General features: G+C 31.2%; 1 long non-coding RNA gene across 1 annotated transcript; it reads right to left on the reverse strand.

Annotated features, from left to right (window-relative positions):
• Nucleotides 1-1,540: 1,540 nt before the first annotated feature.
• Nucleotides 1,541-5,800, reverse strand: LOC114760799 (uncharacterized). Its single transcript, XR_003742089.1, has 3 exons — nucleotides 5,696-5,800; nucleotides 2,894-2,954; nucleotides 1,541-2,429 (listed from the first exon to the last, which is right to left on the reverse strand). It is a non-coding gene; the product is annotated as an uncharacterized LOC114760799 (long non-coding RNA).
• Nucleotides 5,801-6,212: the final 412 nt, after the last annotated feature.

A 6,212-nucleotide genomic window follows, 5' to 3' on the forward strand; every position in this document is an offset into this window, starting at 1 on the left:
AAGTAATTCTAGGATTATTTTTAGACTAAATTAAACTTGGATATTGCATCAGATTGCAGTTACTTTTTTTTCCCCCAGTTTTATCTCCTCTATGCTCTATCTTCTCAGGTCTCTTCCCTTCTACCCTTCTCCTATCTCTGATGTCTTTCTCATTTCCTCTTCCCATTTTACATAACCAGTCACATGCTTCACACAAAATTTAAGATTTAAAATAGATTATGCTGTGGCTAATAAAAAAAATAAATAACATGAATTTTATAAATACATAGCATGCAGACACACACATATATCAAAATACAATCTAATTTCAGAGATGTCTAGAATATAAAATTGGGTTGATATACTACTCTGACTAAAAATTAGGGGATCTAACTGAAAAAGAAAATGTGATTATAAGTTTCATACTTTACATGAAGCTAGATACAAGCCATATTATTATGAGGTCAAAAAAAGTCATGTTTGGTGAAAAAAAGTCATGTTAATTTTTTTGCCAACCAGTAAAGTCATGTTATTAAAAACATATAAATAATATTTTCATATTAAAAAATTTCCAGAGATCCTAAAACTCTTAATTATCAAATTTGTCTTAATTATTAATTTATTTTCTAAAAGTTAATTTTTATTAATTGAATTCTTAAGATCTCATAACCATTGGCACCATAAAGGACTAAGGGCAACGAATACAATAAAGATTAAAGTTCAAGAATCAAATTGATAATCAAAACAAATTTAAGAAATTAAAAAAAAAAAACTTATTCCTAAGTTTTACATATAATATGTCTATTTTGACCCCAAAAAAATATTATATGTGTATAAATACGAAGTGGCAAGGAATTTTGTTGTAGTCAACTTAAATAATAATAAATTAAACAGGAAAAAACGACGTTACCACCTACAAGCGTTTGTTTTGAACAGCCTCTTGTATTAAATTAGCAAGGCTTTCATGATTGGGTAAAATTTGACATAAGTCGTAACATTCAGCCATAATACTGATATATATTATCGTTCGATATGTGGCTATCCCTCCCTACAAAGATGTATCCTCTGGTAATTGAACCCGAAACTCAAAAGGATCTAGTACGGCCTTAAACTGCTAGACCAACACTTTGTTGGTAACGTTAATATTGATATAATAGAAAGAGTTAGTCCCTCATAACATAGTGAACTAATATTCAAATCCTTGTTGAAAGATGTGCCCATATATAGTATCATACATTGAATTGAACGGGATTTTCTCTAGTAGAAGAATACTTGTACCTAGCCATGTAACACCTTAGTTAATTACACTAGTAGGATTATTTTAATTAACATTGAACCACTAAGTCAGGTTTGATCATGGATCTCTTTTATTAAATCATTCTAAAAACTTCTCTCAAACTCAGGGTTTGATCCTATATAAGGAATGTAATTTTCTGAAAAAATTTTAACGTTTTGAAAGCTTACTTTTACTCTAACATGTTTAGTGGTTCAAGTATTTGATTTAACCATTTCTCAAAATTGGTAAAATTATCTTAAGACTTGGGCTCAAGCATAACTTCAATTGAACCAATCTTCACTACTTATAACTATCCACTAAATATAATTAAATCTATAATGAGCTGCAAAGCTTAATATTTATTGCCCTGATTTCTAACTTGCTTTAACTGACATCCATTGTTATCATCATAACAAGAGTTAGAAATTACTACCTTTGGTCCTAATTACGACCTCCGGTCCTAATTAGGACAGGAGGTAGTAATATCATACGCTTGTATAGATACCACCTCAGTCTATAGCACTTGTCTATCTCCAGCTATTAATTTCCTCCTCCTAACGGAGGGAATACATATATATTACACACACACATGCAAGTAAATACACCTTGTCAAAATATATATTTACATATAACCTATATATATATATATAATCAGTATAAAATATAAGTAGGCATTCCTGCTTCTTCTACCTTCATTCTTCTTCAATCACAATGCTCTTGCCCTTAGAGTTATCGGTCTTAATTGTACAATATGGAAGAAATGTGGGATGAGATTTCAAAGAATCCTCGTGGTAACAATTTCCATCAAATAATTATGCAACATCAACAAAAACATGCAAAACAAGCAATGAAGAAACAACACCTCCCAAGCTATGCCTAAAAGCAAATTATGTGCAAAACTAGATAGACAAGATGAAATCAATGGCGCGCAGATAAATGGCAAAACTATCCCTTGTCTATTAGCTACTCGTGGCCATGGCTAAATAATCCATACAAAGAAAAGATTACATGTTCTCATGCTTAACTACAGCATTATAGCACAGACAAACATATAGCGATCAAAACACAATCATAAGAGAGGAAAGAGCTACTACCTGGCACGCTTTCTTCCAAAACAAATCTTATTGTCCTCTTTTTCTGGTGATTCCTTGACAGGCTCGGGAAAATGCAACACCTAATTTTTTATATACTAATAAGGTCATTATAAAGTCTATGAATCACTGAATGCCAAGTTTCTGACGCGAGAAAAACTGGGTAAATTTTTTTCTTCAAAATATCCTTTCAAAACTCATACTTTTAAAGACCAAATCCAACGTAGGAGTTAAACCTAAAAGTAACATTAGAATTCATTGTCTAAAAATTAAAAATTTCAAAAAAATTAACGAGTGATTCACAATTTTACCCTACTTTCAACTTATTCTATTATACCTATAATGATTTCATACCATGAAATCTTACTAATAATACATTTAAGCATAACAACCATCTTGGTTGATGGTACTTACCTGTGCTCGACAAAGCACACCTCCCCTATGGAGGATACAAAAGTACACACACACAAATATATATTTAACAAGCAACTACTAGATATAATTAAATATTCTGCATATTTGTACAAAAAGAAGTAAGCATTCATACTCTTCTCACAGCCCATCTTCTTCTCTTGCAATCTCCTTTCCCTTACTACTACTTGCTTTGGCTGTATCATATGAAAGGGAGGATGAGATTCTAGAGAATCCTTGTAGTAGTAATTTTCATCAAATAAAAATGCAGATCACACAAAGCATGCAAAACAAGCCAGAGTGGAACATAACCTTACAAGCTAATGTAGTGATGCATCTATGTGTAATGACAGGAAAACAAGTTGAATAATTAATGTGCAAGTAACTGGCAGATATTGTTCAATGTCTATCAGCTACACAAAGCTAAAGCTAAATAATCTATGCAAGGAATAAAGGATTAGATGTTCTCATCTTTAAAATAGCAATATGGTACAAACAGACATGCAGCAATCAAACACTAATATCAAAACCTATTATATTTGTAAGGATATATTAATACTGGATCCAATTATAATTTATAAGTTAAATAACTTTCATTAAATCCCAATTTTTTTTAAATTTTACCTTTACTTAATAATTGGTCATTTTGGACAACTTTTCTTATTCATAATACGCCTTTTGAAATGTTTTCCTTCCTTTTGTGATTCCAATTGGTTACCTTACTTAATAACTAGTCATCTTGGTCAAAAGCATTATTTTTATATATTACATTAACTCATAACTTATTTTAGTTTGGAAAAATATTCATTTATATTTCATAGCTAATTGAACATCATTCTGAGTCGCTTGAACTTCATACAACCTTTCAATTAAATTTGGAAAATTCCCAAGGCTGAAGATTATTCCTTAAACCTTGCTCAAATCATCATTGTAATTCCTTAAAACCTAATTTAACATTTACAATAATTCCCCTACACTTAAGACATCAATCAATGACTTTATAATCCTATATTTAACTCTATACAAGTTTAGCACCCAAAATCATACAAGATCCAAAGTATATTCAAATCCAAGTTTATCAATTTCCATCTCCATAACTATTAATCTATCTATCATCTTTGAATCCTCAAACACACTTTCAATCATCCACATTAATTCCAACTACCCTTCTTGTAAGTTCTGAAATAACTTTCAACACAACACTTTGAAAAATCAACAATCTATCCCATTATATTTTCCTAACTTATCTTCTTTGGCCACCCACTATCTACTAATTTTAATTCTAATCTGCGTCATTCAATCTCTAAAGCTCTCCATTATATCTATTTTGTAACTATTATTTTATTCCCTTATATCTCCATCTCTTCCAGGTAAGAAGAGTTGATCGAATAGTATAGCGTCCTCTAAAAAAGAGTAGAGATCTTTCAATTAACAATATATCCAAAGATTTGGCTTTGGATAGAGCTCAATGGTGTCATGCAATCCATATAGCTGACCCTACCTAGTGGGATAAAGCTTTGTTGTTGTTGTTGTATATCTCCATCTCTTCAATTCATGAAAATCACTTCACCTTGCATTAATTCATTTCTAGCTTCTCTCTCAATCCTTTCTTAAAACCTTTATATAATACCTCCAAGTACCTTTGAACCATAACTTTGAAATCTTACATCAAGCTAGCTTCAATTAAGGCATCTAACTAAAAATTTAGAAACGTCATACTTGAATTTCAGTCAATCTCATCCTCAAATTATAGATATCAAATCAATCTCATCTACCCTTTATAGTCAGAAAATTATTCCTAGCTTCAGGACATGAGTTCAAGCCTATCCTTTAGAACTCAAAATCATAACTTAGTAACTTAAAGTAATTAAGACCATCCTTTAACTTTGAACCTTTCTTTCAAAGTTTCTAAACTCAATTTAAATATTTAATAACTTAAAATACTTGTTCAACATCTAAAGATACTAAACAGTAACTATATATTGAGTATTCATAGCATTACAGGCCTATAAACATTTATATATTTATATCTCCAATGATTCCAATAACCTTACACTCAAACATACTTCAACCAACAATTAGTGATCTCTAACACCTTTAAACATGACTCATAGTTCCTAATCATGAATCAGCAAAACCAAATCAAATTCCAGCTTCCATTCACTTTCCTATTACTTAATACCCCATAATGCTTCAACTAATCCCACCCTCAATCTGAAATTATTTTCCCACATTCAAACATACTTTAAATCATTATCCTATTGCTCCTAAGCATGACTTATACATCCTTTATCTGTAATTTAATCATTTTACGTTCTTTCCTAGCATTCACAAATATTAAACAGCCACTACTCCTTTATTTTATATCGCGCGCGCGCGCACATATATCTAATGTTTTACTCTATCCATTTACCAAGAAAGCACAACACAAAAATCACCACATATATTACGTAATTATTTTCTTTTATTTGCTGTGAATTCACTTCTACAACCAGAAACAACAAATGAATTTATATAATTTTTTTTTTCACATTCACACATCCTTCTCACTAAACTCGAACTTCACAGCCAAGAACAGGTAGATTAGTTTCGAAAATCACAGAACAACTCCATCTCCCATATTTACATTTCTATAAGAGAAGGACTGAGATTGATTATCTGATTACCTAGGAATACCGAAGCCACAACCATAAATATAAAAATCCCTGTTTCGGCTATCACAAAATAGAGCCACCCTTCACTTGCAGCAACAATAATCGATGTGCAAGCTAAAAATTATATTCCATTATCATCAACAAGCATTACTCTTTCATCATCATCAAGTTTCAGCCTTAACGGGGAGTTTCTCTCACTAGGACCCATACTTCTTTCATTATCAACACTCCAACCTGTCACAAATACCAAAAAACAAAGATGGGAGGAGGTTTAGGAGGGTCACCTTGTCCAGAATCCAAGCTTGCATGCTCGAAAACGGCCTCCGATCATCCGCTTCTCTTTGCCCGTTTCTCCTCTGCTCCTCTCGTCTCTGTCAATTCTCGGTTTCAGATGCAAATGAAGGGGAAAGACGGAGCTGATGACTTAAGTCAGGAAATGACCATTATACCCTTCAACAAGTTTTTGTCTTCGCTTTCATCGTTTTTCTATTTTTCTGTAATTTGTAAAATAAACCCCAAAAATTAATCCAAAATATTTTATACAGACCTTTCTTATCCAATAGCTTTTTTGACCCCTAAAATAATTTTCATAAAAATTTCCTGTCAAAAATCAATTCCCAACTATTTTTTTAAATTTTTCAAAAAAATAGCATTTAATTCTAGAAATTAGTTCTCAACTCATTTTAAGAATTTTATGCCTCAATTAGCTTCTTTACTTCACAAAATAATTATGCTAAAATTTCTAACTCGTATATAAATCCCTAACTATTTTTTGTTGAATTTTCTAGAAAAATAAATCAT

The sequence above is a fragment of the Neltuma alba genome, unplaced genomic scaffold (genome assembly GCF_004799145.2).
Source record: "Neltuma alba isolate B1F8T4 unplaced genomic scaffold, ASM479914v2 tig00011022_pilon, whole genome shotgun sequence".
Taxonomy (NCBI): domain Eukaryota; kingdom Viridiplantae; phylum Streptophyta; class Magnoliopsida; order Fabales; family Fabaceae; genus Neltuma; species Neltuma alba.